At 45.4% G+C, this 18066-nt stretch overlaps 1 protein-coding gene across 3 annotated transcripts in view; it reads right to left on the bottom strand.

The window, feature by feature from the left end:
• The window catches only part of GNB1 (G protein subunit beta 1), a 95937-nt gene that overhangs the window by 52592 nt on the left and 25279 nt on the right, over window positions 1-18066 (bottom strand). The gene's annotated exons all lie outside the window — the stretch shown is intronic.

Raw genomic sequence — 18066 nt, 5'->3', positions numbered from 1 at the left:
AGTCTGGAGGTCAGGAGAGGTATTAAGCTGAAATGTCCCCCAGTTGAACTGTAAACTCTAAGGCATTTATTTAACAAAACAGTTTTATTTTGGAATTATGTTGCAAATGTTATTAGCAAGCACAAGCTTTTTGTCAATAAAAGTAAGTGTGGAAAGAAAACAGTATGGAGGTTCTTCAAAAAGTTAAACACAGATTTGCCATATGATCCAGCAAGCCCACTCCCAGGCATATAACCCCAGAACTGAAGAGCGGTACTCACACCTCACCACAACGGCCAAGAGGTGGCAAGAGCTCAGTGTCCACCAGTAAATAAACAGACAAACAAAGGGTGGCACAGCCACACCATGGAATATTACTCAGTCATGAAAAGGAGTGAAACACCGGCACATACTACAGTGTGGATGGTCCCTGAAAACATTAGGCTACCTGAAGAAGCCAGACACAAAAGATAACAAAGGGTATGATTCCATGTGCATGAAATATCCATTTAAATGGGGTATTTTTATGAAATATTCTATTTATATGAAAGAGGCAAACCCACAGAGACAGAATGCGGTGGTTGCTAGGGGCCCTGTGTGCATGTCTGTGGGATGAATACTGCTCAACAGGTACAAGGCTCCCTTTGGGAAGACGGAAACCTCCTGTAACTAGATAGAGGTGATGGTTATACAACACAGTGAACGTGCTAAATGCCACTACATTGTTCACATTAAACTGGTTCCTTTAATAAAATATGCCATGAAAGGTACTTAAAAGAACACCCATATCAAGAGAGGAGGGAAAAAATTAAAATGGAAAAATGTATCATAGTTTGCTCTAATTCAAATACCTAAACTGTCTATGGCTTAAGGCATGAAACAAAGTTAAAGTTCCCTATTCTTTTTCTCTGGAAGAAGAAAATGGGGAGCCAACCCCCCATGAGCATGTGTCTCCCGTGCAGCTCCTATGGGCGTGGTCACAGTGGGAGAAAGGGTGTGGAGACCACTGTCAAACCGCCTCAGCCTGGATTCACATGTACAGCTGTCTGGACTCTTTTCTGGTTAAAAATCAGACCCAAGTGGGGCTCTTTTCTGACTACCCAGCCCAGAGGACAAGACCACTGTCCCACAGAGCAGCACACATTCATGTGATCCAAAACCAGAAGCACGCATCACCCTTGTAGAAAATGAGGAAACTGGGGATTTAACAAAACCAAAGCTTAAGTTTCACAATGCTACTCTGCCTCCTGGAGGCAAAAGTAAGTGGAGAGGCAAGGTGCATCTTCAGACTGAAGACAGACTGCAGAGGCTGGCTGACGGGTGTCTAGGGTCCACAAGGGGGGAGCGGGGCAGAGCCTGGCCAGACGTGAGAAAAGACGGTTCTCAGGGCAGGCAGCAAAGAACCCTCCCTGGTTACTCTGAAGCCTGGCTACAAGGGAGGGGTGTTGTTGTAGAAGTGGAAATAAGGGGGGGGGGGGGGGACATATGTACATGCTGTATTTTTCTCTCATCTTTTTAGAAAGCAATCCATATGGGAAGCTGGGGGAAGATGAGGGAAGATACAGACATAAAACTCAAGAAAAAGGTTAACAGTTTACACAGCCAATTCTAGTATAAATTTAAAATATGTAAAATTCAGGGGCGCCTGGGTGGCTCAGTCATTAAGCTTCTGCCTTTGGCTCAGGTCACGATCCCAGGGTCCTGGGATCAAGCCCCTCATCGGGCTCCCTGCTCATCAGGAAGCTTTCTCCCTCTCCCACTCCCCCCTGCTTGTGTTCCTGCTCTCACTATCTCTCTCTGTCAAATAAATAAAATCTTAAAAAAATATATGTAAAATTCAAATCACAGAGTAAATACAAATGTCTCATCGATTTTATGAGCAAACCAAACATTTTTAATAATCCAAATGAACTACTCCTCACCCACCCTGATGCTGCTGCTTTGAAACCCTCTTCCTCTTCGCTAGAAGGCAGGAGCCCTGCGGTGCCGCCCTCCTGTCTCCTGCAGACAAGTCTACCTGTGTAAGCTGACACGGTGCAAAGCTTCCAGATCATTCCCTCACAAAAGGACCAGACTGCTGCACACTACACCCCTTCCTTCCCAGCACTGTCTCAGGCTGCCTCTGGCTACACCTCAAACACTAGTCTTTGAAGATACGTGGGCTTTATTTAAGTGATCTATGGATCAAATCCCCTGAACATTCATCTACTCACTCAAATACATTTTAATGCCTAGGAAGTAAGACAGTGTGCTGGATACTGAGAACACAAGCCAAATCAGGCATGCTCAGCCTAGCTGCCCCCATGGGTCTTACAGGCAAGGGGGGAGAGCATGGGACATTGTCCTATGATGCACACAGGGGGAAAAAAGAGAGAGGGGCTCTACCCACACACGCTGAACTAATAAAAATCAAAAGGGCTAGTTTCACTCAAGCCTCTGTGATCCACACAAAGTCCTGGAAACATGCACAGGACAACCTGCACCACAGGTGAACGGCCAGGACAGGACTCCAAGGCTCAGGGAGGAAAGAGCTGAGGCAGAGCATGCAGCTGACCACTGCTCTAGGGGTCAGAGGGAAAGACATGTGCCAGTGTGGGAAAGGCCACTTGAAAAGAAAATGAGGGAGGTGTGGTGGACTCAGTGACTGTGGGCATCATGGCTCACTCAGCTGAGATGCCCAAAAGCAAAGGTGACTATAAGTTAAAATCCTCAGAGCAGATTTCCAAAAATGGAATTATTACGTCAAAGATAACGTACCTTTTGAAGGCTCTTGAAAAAATCAGCTGAGGGGCTCCTGGGTGCCTCAGTCAGTTAAGTGTCCGACTCTTGATTTCAGCTCAGGTCATGATGTCAGGGTCATGCTCATCAGGCTCCGCGCTCAGCACGGAGTCTGCTTGAGATTCTCTCTCCCTCTGCCCCTCCCCCCACGAGTGTGTGAACGCACTCTTTTTCTCTCTCAAATAAATATTTTTTTTTTTTTTTTAAGATTTTATTTATTTGCGAGAGAGAGAATGAGAGACAGAGAGCATGAGAGGGAGGATGGTCAGAGGGAGAAGCAGACTCCCTGCCGAGCAGGGAGCCTGATGTGGGACTCGATCCCGGGACTCCAGGATCATGACCTGAGCCAAAGGCAGTCGCTTAACCAACTGAGCCACCCAGGCGCCCCTCAAATAAATAAATCTTTAAAAAATCAGCTGAGCCTATGTTTGACTCTACAGCGTTGTTAATTTAGCAATATTAAATATTACTGCGATGAACTTCTTTATACATATTCTACTACATCATGAGGTTTTAAGTATCAAATACTAGTATTCATATAAGTATTATTACTCACTATTTTTTAAAATCTAAAAACTGAATCCTCTTGAGATATATCTAAAGAATTCCTTTACAGGTTGCGTTAAAATTTCGAATCAAGCAAAGGTACCCTTGCTGGGCATGATTTCTTCTGTATCAACATAACCCTAAGACAAAGAACATTACTTCCCTGCAATTCTGAGATCCCAAAACCAGAGCAGAACAGACATAAGGGCATTCATTAGTCCTCATCCCATTCAGTGTGGGCAGTCTGTTTTATCAGAGGCTTTAAGGTGTCTGATTACAAACCCCGCTGAAGGCAGTGTGCATCATAAATACACCACTTTATCTTTCTAAACCCTCCAAAAGGCAGAGCTCCAGAACACATCCAGCCTTCAGAGTTCTGCATGAGGGACTGGGCGGATTATAAGAAACAAAATAAACTTCTCACTTCTGAATAATTCTGTATTATTACAAAGATGTTCTGAACAAGAAGGTGAAATGATAATGTGAAAGAGTCCCCTATCCAAATTTAGGAAAATCTGAGGGTGAAATGGAATATATCTTATTGAAAACACACACATACAATAACACTCAAATAAAAAATACAGAAACAAGAGGAAAGGTAAAGCTTTTCTTTGCAAAGGAACACAAATTGATGTATAAGGAATGACAGACCTAAAAAACTATTTGGGGGCCTCTAGAGTAGAAACACACGCAGGCAAAGATCACCAACGGATACTAAAGTATGTTAAGTTATAAGATATTCACAAGGAGGCAAAGATCACCAACGGATGCTAAAGTATGTTAAGTTATAAGATATTCACAAGGTCTAAAAGTGTCACTCATGGATCATTTCCTAATTATAAAAACGAAAAGTTATTATCTGACAGACACCACCATCAAATGATTATACCTAGTACTACCAAGAATGGAACAAATCAACATTAGGTATCTTATGATAAAATGGGAATAATTGGTCACCTATGGAGCATTTTTGCCAAAAATGTTGTGTCTGAATCCAATCATGAGGAAACATTTATAAAAATTCAGAATGTGAGACATTACAAGAAATTGGCCTGAACTCTTAAAAAACGTCAATGTCGTGACAGGCACAAAAGGTGGGAGGACGACTCAAGATATGGTGAGCCTGAGCAGCCATGATAACCGAACACGCAACACATGAATTTGATTAAATCCTGAATGTGAAAAAGAATATGAAGACATTTGGGGGAACACTGAAGAAACTTAAATGTAGACTGGATCAGGCATTACTGAACCCATGTTCAAGTCTGGGATATAATGATACTATTGTGGAAACATAAAAGAATATCCTTGTTCTTGGGACATTAGGCTGGAGTTGTAAGGAATAAAATTATCATGACATCTGCAACAATCTAATGGTTCACCAAAAGCACTGAGAGAGACAGAGAAAATGTGGACCCCCCAAAAGTTACAAACTACTTGGTAAAAGGTACAGAGTGTTCACTGACCTATTTTCTCAACTTTCTGTAGCTTCAAAATTAAAACTATTCAAAATTAAAAGTTAAGGTAAGAATATTAAGGTCAATGAAAAGTAAATATAAGGGCACCTGCGTGGTTCAGTCATTTGGGCATCTGCCTTTGGCTCAGGTCATGGTCCTGGGGTCCTGGGATCGAGCCCCACACTGGGCTCCCTGCTCTGCGGGAAGTCTGCTTCTCCCTCTGCCCCTCCCCTGCTCGTGCTCCCTCTCCCTCTCTCTCAAATAAATAAAATCTTTTAAAAAATTTTTCTTTTAAAATGCCCTTGACCTTATCTAACAAAAGATGAGATTACCTACAGATCAATCGGAGGAAATTACTGTTTTGGGAACTCTCAACTCCGCCCCCAGCCAGGAAACTGGGCACAGCATGGGCTGGTGACTTAGTGACACCATCAGTGACTGCACTGTTTCTAAGGCCACTGTGGAAACCAGATGAATCAATATTTCATGTTTAATTTTCGTATTTAATTTTTTCCTCCTTTTGACAGTGTTTCAGTGTTCTTTTTCTCAGGCTGGCTAGAGATTTATCCATTTGTTCTTTTCAAAACACCAATTTTCAGTGTCACTGATCTTCTCTGCGATACCTGTTTTCACTTTCACGGATTTCTCCTCTTACCTTCATTGTTTCTTCCTTCTGCTTGCTTTGTGTTCAATGTGCCTTCTGGCATCAGAAAGCGGAAGCTTAACTGGCCGAGACCTCATTTGTTTCTACAGCACGCACTTCATTCCACCACAGTCCCTGTGGCACCGCTCTCACTAAGCCCCACAAACGCCGAGGTGTTTGTTTCACTTTCATTCAAATCAAAGTATTTTCAAATTTCCCTTATGATGTCATCTTTGGCGTGTTTAATTTCCCAATATTTGAGGGTTTTCCAGGCAGTGCTCTGTTGCTGAACTCCAATGTAAAGCAATGGCCACCACAGTCATTTTGAAGCCCCATCTAACAGTCCCCACATCGGGCCCACCTCCAAGTCTGCTTCACTGATTTTCTTTCTCGACAACAGGCCGCTTTCTGTGGACTGCACCGTTTCTTACTGAGTACCAGAGAAGATCAACAGCAACAGAAGTAAACAGTGTCTGCAGAGAAGGACGGCACACGTCTTCCCCTGCTACGGACAGTTAGGTCCACCCAGGCTTTGGCTGAGCCGCGTCTGTGTTTACAAAGCTCAGTGCACGACAGGCCTCTAACTGCTGCCATGGTAAGCTGCCTTCACCTTCACGCCAAAACACTTTTCTCACAAATTACTGGCCAAAAAAGAAACGTTTTCCATATCTGCTGCAAGCTGGATATGAGGCAGAAAAGCAAACCATCCAGTTTGGGCTCCAAATTCAGATTTACATCAAGATGTAGAGGACTGCGGGGCGTCTCGGTGGCTCAGTCGTTAAGCGTCTGCCTTCGGCTCAGGTCATGATCCCAGGGTCTTGGGATCGAGCCCCGCACTGGGCTCCCTGCTCTGTGGGAAGCCTGCTTCTCCCTCTGCCACTCCCCCTGCTTGTGTTCCCTCTCTCGCTGTGTCTGTCAAATAAATAAAATCTTAAAAAAAAAAAAAAAAAGATGTAGAGGACTGCAAGCTGCCTCAGTGTGAGGGTGCCGTCACTTTATTTTGGCAGAACATTAATGTCTATTAAAGGGGCACTGGAGGGGCACCTGGGTGGCTCAGTCGTTAAGCGTCTGCCTTCGGCTCAGGTCATGATCCCGGGGTCCTGGGATCGAGCCCCGCATCGGGTTCCCTACTCAGCAGGGATCCTGCTTCTCCGTCTCGCTCTGCCTCTCCCATACGCTTGTTCTCTCTCTCAATAAAATCTTTAAAAAATAAAAAATAAAAAAAAAAATAAAGGGGCACTGGAATCTGAGCGAGCACACAGAAGACTCATCACCCACCTAGTGTCCTAAACCGTGCTGTGCACACAGTCTCTGGCTCACTCTCGAGCAGAAAGCACACCTCTCCCCACAGCTACGGAAGTCTCCAATGACCCGATTCTCACAGCAAGCTGGGGCTCTGCCTTGCTTCCACTGTGCATCCAGAGGTTCCTCGATGACTCTCTTCAGGTGCTACACTGAAGATTCCGTACAAAACCTGTACCTGCCTGTAAACAATATCAGCCAGATGTCCAAACTCACAGCCTGCAACGACTTCATACAGTGTTACATCAAGAATCTCACATTTATACTGACTTTTTCTCAAGCCCTGAGAAATATAAGAACATACTGGAGCTGCTATCTCAACCATCACAGTGTGGGGTGAATCCAGCTATATATTAAGGTATGCCAGGGGATTTAAACACTCGTGGGGGCGCCTGGATGGCTCAGTCGTTAAGCGTCTGCCTTCGGCTCAGGTCATAATCCCGGGGTCCTGGGACTCAGCCCCAGATCGAGCTCCCTGCTCAGCGGGGAGCCTGCTTCTCCCTCTCCCACTTCCCCTCCTTGTGTTCCCTCTCTGTCTCGCTCTCTGTCAAATAAATAAAATCTTAAAAAAAAAATTAAACATTTGTGATAGTGCCTACATGAAATAGTTTTGGCTGACCCTAACTGCTAAGTAATAAATTTCCAAACATGTTCAGTTGTTTTTTTAGTTATCCTGTATTCCTGTGTTCATTAAAAGTTTTGTTTTGTTTTTTTTTTTTGACATTTCACTGTGGTTTCTATATGGGACAAAATAAATCTTTCAAAGAAGAGTTATGTTGGAAATGCTGTATTTTTTACAGAACGGTATTGATTATGCAATAAGCACTGAAAAGCTCTCTCCAACTTTCTCCCAAATTAGGTTTTGCCTAGATGAACAGCTCAAATTTTGCAATAAAAAAGCAACTTTGTCATCAAGCACAGTAGTTACCACTAAACATTCAATATGTTTTTGGAGGAACCATCAAGGAAATACATCAATACGAAAAGTATATAAACGGCAGCAGTACGGTGAGAGCACTTTAAGTTCAATAAAGAAATGTGGAGGCACGAGCAGGACGCCACCTCTTGTGGCTGATGACTTCCTTCTAGAGCCGCCTGAGGCCTGTCCAGACTGAGAAGACAGGCCAGGATCAGAGTAATGGATGAAAGAGACTGCTCTCCAGACATGTCGTATTTCAGAACAACAGGGACACAGTTAAGATCCTACAAGTTTCCACATGGAAAAACAGGCGATATGCAAAGGACCCACAGTCAGTGACATCCAACTTGCCAACAGCAACGCTGGAAGAAGACAGAGCAATGTCTTGAACTAATTCCAAAGAAGAATTCCACACTCAACAAAATGATCAACTGTAAGGTCAGAATAAAGACATACAAAGTTTAGAAAGCTACTAGGGGATATTTCCTCCCAAAAGGGGAACAAATGAGGAAGACACTACATCCTCAACTGAGAAGGTCCAGAGGGACAGGACTTCTTCTTGGTCCCTTCTAGCTGACTAGGCAGCCAGTGTGCTCGCTGATACAGTAACCACCCGGGAAGGTGTGGTCCATGCGGCTCTCAGGGGTCTCTCAGGCACTGCTCCACTCCCTGAGCCTGTCATTCAGTGAAGTCACAACATTTAATGAGTAAGCCTTATGAGTGTAACTGTTATGTTAGGGATAACTAAACAGATTTATTCTAAGTCACCAAACTAGATTTTAAAAGTATAGCTGGAGGGGCGCCTAAGTGGCTCAGATGGTTAAGCGTCTGACTTCGACTCAGGTCATGATCTCAGGGTCCTGGGATTGAGCCCCACATGGCATTGGACTCCCTGCTCAGTAGGGAGTCTGCTTCTCTCTCTGCCTTTGCCCCCTCCCCCGTTTGTGCTTTCTCTCACTCTCTCTCCTGCTCTGTCAAATAAATAAATAAAATCTTAAAATATATATATATAGCTGGAAAAAAGATACAGCTTAAATTATTTTTAGTCAACCTTAAAATGTATTATGTACTTATATGCCAGATGTTACAGTGCTAAATACTCTATGCATCACCTGATTAACCCCTCAGTAACCCAATGAGGTATCAACTGTCGTCACTCCTTATAATTTTAAATCTGTAAAGTTAGGGGCGCCTGGGTGGCTCAGTCAGTTTAAGCATCTGCCTTCAGCTCAGGTCATGACCCCAGGGTCCTGGGATCGAGTCCCACACTGGGCTCCCTGCTCAGCAAGAAGCCTGCTTCTCCCTCTGCCTGCCGCGCTCCCTGCTTGTGCATGCGCTCTCTCTGACAAATAAATAAATAAAATCTTTAGAAAAAAATCTGTAAAATTATAAAAAAAGATATCCGAGGCAAAGAAAGGTCAGTAACTAGCTCAAAGTTGTTCAAACAGTTAGTGTTACACCCAGCAACTAGACAAGCCCAGGGGCTTACCCTGATGCTATACTTACTCTCATTTTGACAAGTCTTAAAAAATTTTTAAAGATTAAAAAAATTTTTTAAAAGATTTATTTATTTGGGGGGAAGGGAGCACGCAGGAGTGAGTGGGGGGGGAAGCAGAGGGAGAGGATCTTCAAGCAGACCCCACCACCACCACTGAGTGTGGAGCCCACCAACGATGACAATGACAACAAGGACAATGACGCAGGGCTCCATCTCACAACCCATGAGATCATGACCTCACCCAAAACCAAGAGTCGGACACTTAACCAACTGAGCCACCCAGGTGCCCCGAGTCTATATAAAATTTTTAAAAAGTAAGAAAACCAGATACAAAAATTAAGACTTGTCCCCTTGCTCATACTTTTCCCCTCAGGTCTGAACGTTCTTTGTCCTCTCCCTCCTCCTTCCAGGAAATACCACTCAACCTTAAAATCAGAGCTTAGGGCGCCTGGGTGGCTCAGTTGGTTGGGCGACTGCCTTCAGCTCAGGTCATGATCCTGGAGTCCCAGGATCGAGTCCCACATCGGGCTCCCTGCTCAGCAGGGAGTCTGCTTCTCCCTCTGACCCTCTTCCCTCTCGTGCTCTCTCTCATTCTCTCTCTCTCAAATAAATAAATAAAAAATCTTTAAAAAAAAAATAAATAAAAAATAAAATCAGAGCTTAAAGACACATCACTAAACCTTCCTGACCACCCCTTTCCCTCTCCCTTGTGTTCTCTTGATCCGTTTCAATTTTTCTATCCTACAAGACTGTAAGTAGGGACCGTGCCTTGCCTTCATTGGTATTTCGGACATTTGTTTTGGGTGGGGAGCGATCTGTTCAGCTTATAAACCACCTTTTCTAGGAGCTACCCCCATGGTTCCTCCTCCCAACCTGTTCTGGGGTGATCCACCAGCCCTGACAGCACGTTTATACGACACAAGCCTGTCTCCCCACCACTGACCCCAGTCATAGCTGACCAGACCAGGAAGAGGTACCCAACTCAAATCAGACACAACAAACTCTACCCCCAATAACGTGGACACTGAGACTGTCGGTGGGGCAGACTGTCCATGTCTGGAAGTGGGACATGAACTTGAAAGCTGGAGCTGGCGACCCTTCACAACTTGGACACAGCTTTCTGAGCAGCAGCAGGAGCAACACAGATGCAGAGGAGGCGCACAATCACTACCAGCCCTGTTCCTGTCCCTCCTCAGGCTCCTCTACACGCCAGTCTTCATAATGAATTCTTCCTGTGTTCTGTTAATCTAGAGCCTCAGTTGTTTGCTTCTTGCAATCAAGTAACTCTAATAACATGATCTGTACACCGTACCTGGGCCAGCACCAAGCACGCATTCCCTAGGTGCTTGCAAATAAGTACACAAACTCACTTTAGGGCTTCACCAATGGTCTCTGGAAGGTCTCCCAAATGCCACCTGTCTTCCTTTCCAAGCTGGAATGCTTTCTTTGCCTGCAATTACATACCCTACGTCTGTCTCCCACCTGGATGATGGCAATAACAGAACCTCAGCCCTCCTCTCACTTGACCTGTATTAGCAACATCTGACATACCTAATCACTTCCTCCTCGAGTCCCGTCTCCCAACTGGTTTAAGGGGCACCATTCTCTCGTACTTCTCCTTCCCCCGATTGCACTCAATTCTTAGAATCCTAAACATTGCAGTGTTCTCAGGGCTCAAGCTCCTGCTATCTTTACAGGCCTTACCTTTCCAAACAGACTAATGGTGGCTTCACCACCCTCCTTAAGCACAGACTCAAATATACCCTTCCCACCAAGCTGCCACTCAATTCTATCCGTCCCCTCTCTCACCCTTTGCACTCCACCCCCGCTGCCCCTGGCCTCCATCTCTGCCTAGCCTGCTACTGACTCGCTCCCCCAGCTGTCTCTTTTCCTCTTCAACCCACCCTACACATCACTGCCTGATTTATCTTTCTGAAGGACAGCTCTGACATCTGACTCCTCCGCTCAAGTCTTCAAACACTCCTCCTACGGAAGAAAATCAAACTTTTCAGCCCAGCCTAATTTAAAGCTCTCCACCTTACCCACCTTACCCACTGTGTCCCAGGTGTTCCCCACCCCCCCCAACTCAGGGCTCTGATCATTAAGTCTGAGGAGGGCCAGATAGATGTACACAAACACGCCAGAAGAGTCTGCTGCTCTCTGCCATTTGGACCAAGATCCTGACCACTTCAATAGAATTTCTCTTAAACATAAATCCTAAAAACACAAATGCATTTTTGCCTTGAAGAATTAGAGACAATTTTAAAATCTAAAAGAAAGAAAGAAAGACAGAGAAAGAAAGAGAGAAAGATGGCTAGAGAAAGTGTGGAGATGTCTAAGCAGAGTCCTGAGGAGCGGGGTAAGCAGGTGCAAAGTCCCTGGGACACTGACTTCTTCCTGCTACTCAAGTTCCTACCTCCTTAGACACTGATCCTTGGATGTGACAGCAAGTTGACAAATTAACTTTTTTGTCCCTCCCCTGATGTTTAGTCCAACTGCTATGCCTCTCTTACAAGAAACCTTGTTGGTACAAAAAAGTTCAGTCAAAAAAAAATGGGGGAAGGTGGAGGAACACAGTAAAGAAGCAAATACTCAAGTAAGATGAAATTCCTTGATCAAAGAATCCTTAATCATTAGGAATTCAGCAAGAAGCTTACTGAATGTAAGTAAACCAAATTCCATCCAAGTTATTCATTAATCAGGAATGTTTAAAAAGCCAAGGAGACAAACAAGACCCCTAGAGAAGGGATAACAGACATAGAGTCATTGTGGGCTATGCAGGGAGGAAAGAGCACTTGGAGGTCACCTGCTGTTTGTTTCCTGGATTGGGGCGGGGGGGAGGGGGAGGAGCAGGGGGATCCTTCCACAGAACTGGATAGTGTGAAGTGAGTGAGGGGACTCTTGAGCTGGGAGAGACTGTGGGGGAGGACAGCACCTGGACGCATGGTGCTCAGGACCGCGACCAGCCCTGGCTCATTCTTCATGTGGTTCTCAGTGTCCGGGGCTGGCACAAAGCGGCCTCCTAAATATCTAGCATCAGTTTACTTCTTTCTTCAATGAATGATTCTTCCTCCTCCCAATCCTACCTAACGTAGTAATTAGCAATTTGATGAGGCACTGGGGTGATCACGAATATGAATTCTGACAATAGCTGATTTTTCTTTTAAAGCCAAATAATAACATTAATTCAGAAAGTATGAGAGGTTCATGTACCACTGAACCTTCTTGAGGGAAGTGTCCTAGAAAACAACGACATAGAAAAGGCACCCAAGAAAGATTCCACGGAGGGCATATTCTGATTTTTTTTTTTAAGATTTTATTTATTTATTTGACAGAGAGAGACACAGTGAGAGAGGGAACACAAGCAGGGGGAGTGTGGGAGGGAGAAGCAGGCCCCCCGCCGAGCAGGGAGCCCGACGCGGGGCTGGATCCCAGGACCCTGGGATCATGACCTGAGCTGAAGGCAGGCGCTTAACAACTGAGCCACCCAGGCGCCCCTGATTTTTTTTTTTTTTTTTGGGCAGGTCACCGGTGACCTGAGATGCTGCATTTTTTTTTAAGATTTTATTTATTTATTTGCCAGAGAGAAAGAGAAAGCACAAGCAGGGGGAGTGGCAGGCAGAGGGAGAAGCAGGCTCCCCACTAAGCAGAGAGCCTGATGCTGGGCTTGATCCCAGGACCCCGGGATCACAACCTGAGCCGAAGGCAGACGCTTAACCAACTGAGCCACCCAGGTGCCCCCATATTCTGATTTTTTAAGCGCTTCACATATTTTCATGGGGTAATTTCATCGTCTAATCATCTGTCCTGTCTTTCCTGTTTCCTCACAGGAAAAAAGAAATCTGTCATTAACAACTACATCTTTTGGGAAATGGTTAACTCTAGAAGTGAAAAATTAAAATGACTCCCATTTCCCCCTGACTACCCTGCCCCATCCCCAAAAGTTTAACTGGCTTAGTCAAGGCTCTTCTGTTTGCCAGAAAGAAAGAACCCCCACTGGGAAGTAGAGAGGTACCTGACAGTTCCCAAAGACAGGGAGCACAGCGGGCTCCAAGGGAAGTTTCTGTTTTTCTGGGTATACTTTCTCTATCCTTCTACCACCCTCTCTCCAGACCATCTACTGTCACCCTGTGTATAGTCCAAAACCACCTACAATTCCACATCCTAACCACCATCCAATGACAGCCATGTCTGTTTCTAGAAAGAGTCCTCTGCACCAGCTCACTGGCTGCCTGTCCTCAGACCAGGTGGCCAGTCAGCCAGCTACGGCAGAGAGGATGGCGGCCCCTGCCACAGGCGCTATGGATGGGGTCTGTAAAAGGGAATATAGGTTAGGGACAAGCAATGACTGATGTCTTTAATATAGTAACAAACGTCCCCCTTTAAGTTATATAAGCATTTATTCCTTTACTCTGTCATCATTTAACTAGTTGAAAAGGGTGAATCATAAAGTATCATACACGAATCCAAATACACAATAATTCCGTTCCCCAAAACGTATGGTGAACAGATACATGTGGCCCCCAAAAAGAAAAAAGACAAGTATAAAATCTCTTTAAATCTTTTTTTTTTTTTTTACAAGCATTCATGAATATCCCCAAGGTCTTATCCACTTATTGTGCCAAATCTAGGAGAAAGGGCCACGGCCAGAATCAGAAAGCATCTAAGAAAGGAGGCCATTTGCTCTTTTGATCCAACACACATTTTCAGTTCATCTGTCACAAGTGTCAAGAAAAACTACAGGCAACCTCCCCAAAATCCATTTTTAAGTAGAGTTTCCTAGATGATAAATTCCATTTTTCTCTAGAAGCTACATTATGAATGCTGGTGAGGCCTCTTTAGTTGACATCTGTTGGTTGTTTCTGTGTGTCCTCCAACTTCCCCTCTGGTGACAGACAGCACGAAGAGGACTTAACTTTGGCTCCTTCTACCCTCACCCAGGTACTCGCGGTGGGCAAGCCCCTTACCATGGGAACACACCACCTCCAGGCCGCAGTGACTAGTTCAGGCCGACCGTGAGTCTTTAAAACCCCAGCTCCCAAACTGCACAGTGAGGTGCCTGGGACACAGCGGTGAACTCACAGCACACCACAGGGTACTTTAAAGTTGAGAGACAGCAAACCTGCCAGCTGACCGGAGCGGTTAGGTCACAGCTCACCGGCAGATGGCACTACACCCTGTGATGACGTCACATCCTTGCAAAGCTAGGTTTTCAGTGGTTGCTTTGATAAAAAAGCAAGCGCTGCAAGAAAATCAACATGGAACAGGAAATGAAGGTGGCGGCGTCCAGTCTCAGTGAAGTCTGAGAAGCTATACAGACTACTAGTTATCAAGCGGTTTATTCCAGAATAAAATAAAAAATAGGCTTTTTTAAAATGTATGGGTATTACTTTTTTCAAATGACCACAAAGTTCTTGGGACACAAATACTTCAGTTGTTTGGAACTAATGACTCAATAAAGGTAACTTCAGGTATTTATTTTGGCGTAGGGGCACTGTGAAAATCCTAGGCACTAAAGGTGCCACAAATGTGGGAATCTTTACATTGAGACTCAAATATGGACCTTGGGAGGATGTGGGGGGGGGGGCGGGCAGCACCTAATGAATCTGCTACACCCCCGCACTTGGGCTCCAACTCCACCCAGAGAACCTCACCTAGCTCTCTGCCCCCTGCTTCAGGGGGGCTGTAAACTATAAATTTATCAAGAGTGGGAACTTTCTGTTCTCTGAACAAAACCCAAGAGGGACTTAGTAACTGCTTACTGAAAGAGAGACACATTCCCAGGGGAAGCAAGATCTGCAATGCAGCCTTGAGGACAGGTGCATCTCAAAGACCTTGGATGCTTAGGGAGGAGACAGAAAAAGGCTGGAAAGAAAGCCACAAAAGAGCTGAAGCTGGCTTCCCAGCAGGCCCGACGACACAAGCAAAGCAGCTGAAGCCAAAAGAGGGTGCAGAGGGAGAAGACAGGAGATGCTGCCCAAACCCTGAGGGCCTCAGATCGGACCCTCCAAGCAGTGCAGAGCACCAGAAATACTAACAGAGGCGGCCCACGACACAACCTTTCTGTGGTATTCTGCCCAAAATGCAAAACCTGAATCTAGCCTTTAGGAAGCCCAGACAGACCCAAAGTTGGGTCAAAACCAGCCTGTACTCTTTAAAATGTCAAGAGCAAGAAAGACAAAGAAAGAAAGAAAGGCTGTTCCAGATTAAAGAATAGACACGATCTCTAAATACAACATGTGTTCTGGACTGACTGGCCCGGGATCAGGAGGAACAGCCATAAAAGACATTACAGGGACAATTAACAAAACGTAAAATAGAAAACAGCTTAGTATCAGTGCTAACTTACAAATTTTGATGAGTGAACTGTGGTTTTATAAAAATATATCCATGTTCTCAAAAAATACACACCTGATGTATTTAGTGATAAAAGGGGGAAAAATGATGTAAACTTTGCATCCTACTTAATATTAATAAATTCACATTTGTTTTAAAATAAAAGTGGCGTGTGCATTAGGACAGCAACCTTGCAATCACATTTAGGATGAACTGGAAAACGAGAACACTCTCTGCTGCCCAGTCTGCCACTCAGTGACTACTGGGGACACCCTCTCCTCCCCCAGTCCTGGCAGCAGCCCCAGAACCACCCCTTCTAGCAGGAAGGAAGGTCTCAGCCAGAGGGGCTGGCTCTCTGGTTAAGAGTGGAGTGCACGGACACAAGCCTCCAAGATTTGGCAAACTGGGCAATCAGGAGACTAACAACAATCTGAGTGGGGTGTGGCCGCCCATTAACTCCTCCTCACAGTGTGGGGGCCACCATCCTCGCTTCCTAAGTTTACTACCCAATGGTGCGAAGTACTTCATTTTTATAGAAGTAGAACTAATGAACCCAGCAGAAAGATAAAGAAACCAATGAGAGCTCGGTGGAGTGCATGGAATCACCCCTTGGAGACGTGCAGAAATACCACGGGGAGGGAAGGCAGTGCAATTCAAACTGCAGTGGACCAAGGCCACACAAACTGCCTCCATACGTTGAAGGGGGGGGCCTGCACAGCCCACAGCCCTCAGCCCTCCAAGAGCACGCAGGCAGAACACAGATGTCTCCCTCAAGGCACTGCTCACACTGGGTGGTCTTGTGCACTGCACGGGGGTGGGCAGCACCCCTGGCCTCTACCCAGCAGATACCAGTAGCCCACCTCAAGTTTTAACACCCCAAATGTCCCTCTGAGAATTGTCACTGTTCCTCTCCACAGCCTGTCAACAGAGTCCGTGAACGGGCTGAAGTTTTTCCAACCAATCTGAAGAGTCAGAGCAGTTCAAGTGGGCAGGCTGAGGAGAGGGGCTGGCTTAACACAGAAGCGAGGGCCAGAGAGAACAGAGCGAGTAAGTGACAAACACCCAAACGTGAAAACTATGTCAGTACCATTCAAGGCAACCTGTTAGAGCCTCATCCGCCAGTGAACGCAGAGCGCAGGGCCCTCCGTGGCTGGTGCCCTGAAGGGGAGACAGGCAGGCGCGCTGCCACCAGGAACGAGCACACCACGGACAGCTTTAGACTCACCCACCTTTCCGGAAGTGCCTCCTTAGTGATATAAATGCCTTTCTCATGGCTAAACCCACAGTGATTAAGTCCCAATGTGATCCAGATGTTGTCCTGAGAACTACAACAGAATCAAAAAAAATAAACCCAAAGAACTCACTCCTTATCCTCAGAGTTTTCAGACCCTCCTCATTCAACTGTCCCAGCAGAGGAATTCGCCTTCCGAGGAGGCACTTCCCGTACATAAACATCCAAATTTCAAACATCACAGGAAGCTTCCAAACGAAATTTAAACTGGAAAAATTCAGAAAGCCTATCTATATTTCTTGCATATAAAGCACTCCATTAACTTAGTATACGTTAGCACATAACTGGTAACAGAACATTTTTGAAGGAAATCAACACACAGCAGTGTTCCTGTGGAGGCCATGCCGCACAGCAGGACGCACAGAGTCTGGGATCAGAAGGTGGGTTTGGGTCCCAACTCTGTGACCTCAGGTCAACTGCTTGATCCTCAGATCTGCTTCTCTGCTGGTAAGAGGTCAAAAGACGCCTTGCTGGTCAAGAGCTCAGAGCAGGGACGGCCCCTTTTTCAGTACAGGGCTAGACAGCAAATGACAGGCTCTGAGGCAACTAGTCAATCACGCTGTCGGTTCAGCTGTCCCAGAAGCGGCCACAGACAGCACGTGAGATGAGGTGTGCTGATACGACAATCTACGGACACAGACTTAAACTTCCCCTAACTTTCCCGTATCACAAAGTATTCTTTCTTTGATTTGCTGTAACCATTTAAAACATAAAAACCATTCTAGCTCGTGGGCCATATAAAAGGATGGCAGGCTGTATGTAGCCTGCCAGCCTCTGGCGTAGCGCAGAGTGCCTCGCACACAGCGGGTCGTCGACACACAGCTACAGTTACCATCCGGAAAGCTGTACAGGTCACAGTAACTACATGCTGTCAATCTCAAATCTTAGAACCAAAAACTGACTTCCCCCAATATCCTCAGGAATTGGTCTTCTCCCACCTACCGATTCTGTTCCTAGCCATTCTGCTTTGCCCTGGCTTCTGCTGGCCGGAAGAGTACAAGGACACTTCAGATACACCTAGCACTCCTGCACTCCAAGAAATGAACTTTTGATTCCTTAAATCAAATTATGTCATCTTGCCAATCTTGAAAATCCATTATACAAAAGATTTTCAACCCAAAAATTTATACTTTAAGTGGAATTCTACCTCTTACAATTTATATGTTAACCAAGAGGTTACATTTTAGCTGAACATCTACCCATATTTTTTGCTTCCTACATCTTTATCTTAGGTCCCTGACAGGCCTTGACAACTCTCCCTTTCACATGACCTAAAGTCTTCATCAGCGACAATGGGCATCACTGACTAAATTCTAC

The sequence above is a fragment of the Phoca vitulina genome, unplaced genomic scaffold (genome assembly GCF_004348235.1).
Source record: "Phoca vitulina isolate PV1807 unplaced genomic scaffold, GSC_HSeal_1.0 scaffold2, whole genome shotgun sequence".
NCBI lineage: Eukaryota > Metazoa > Chordata > Mammalia > Carnivora > Phocidae > Phoca > Phoca vitulina.
The sequence above is the reverse complement of the archived record's forward strand: the minus strand, read 5'-3'. Positions and strand labels throughout refer to the sequence as shown.